Genomic DNA, 963 nt, shown 5'->3' on the forward strand with positions numbered 1-963 from the left:
ATCAAATGTTGAATGCTATTCTGAGTGCTTTATATTTAAACCATACAACAATATTTTGCAATGGCAATTATTACATGCATTTTAGAGATCAATAGGAAGTAAATGAGGTTAAATAACTTTCTCAAAGTGGCATAGCAAATGCTCGAGCCACAATGTAAGCAAAGAACTTAAGTACCAACATTCATGCTGTTCATCACATGTGTACTATTGCCAGTTTTCTATGGAGGAAGAGGGTAAGCGTAAGACCCCTGACCTCCAGGCCATTGGCATTATGATTCCTGTCCTCCAAACATTACTTATAACTTGAACAAAAGTGACTCCTTTGCTCGCCTGTTTTCTTATGGAGGACATGGGAATGGAGGATGTAGAGAAAGGGATAAGGGGATACCAGAGACCAGAAAAGGTGGCTACCCTTTCCTAATATTGAGTTCTATGAGACAGGGCTCTGGGCTCACATTGGCTGCAGTCAGACATCAAAACTAGGAAAAAGAAGGTAGAGAGGGAGGAATTCTTTGACTTCACCCAAACTGATGCCCTGCTTTTCTCTAATTTTCACACATTCTTCACTTTAGTGACGGATTGAAGGTTGTCAAAGACAGCTGGGGAAAAGTCCTCCCCCAACAACTCTGTTTCAGTCCGGATTTCTAACTGGTTTAATTTTGCTTCCATATCCTGATAGAAAGAAATCACCCTCCTAGCTACAGGGCTCAAGTAAAAGGAAGGACACGGACAGAGTTCTGTTTGCTGTCCAAAGCCACAAATCCCCAAGGCTGAGTGTGCACATAAGGGAGGAAAGATGAAAGGAGAGGGGCAAGAAGGGAGGCAGGAGAGAAAGGGAGGGGTGATGAGTTGAATGGCCTCTAGGGAGAAGCTTGTAAAATAAATGTTCCTACCAGCCAGGTTTTCAAGCAGATTCTGAAAAAATTGTGTTACGATCAAAATTTTCACGAGGCGAAAGATTCA

This window comes from Galeopterus variegatus, unplaced genomic scaffold (assembly GCF_000696425.1).
Source record: "Galeopterus variegatus unplaced genomic scaffold, G_variegatus-3.0.2 Scaffold16161, whole genome shotgun sequence".
NCBI classification, from domain to species: domain Eukaryota; kingdom Metazoa; phylum Chordata; class Mammalia; order Dermoptera; family Cynocephalidae; genus Galeopterus; species Galeopterus variegatus.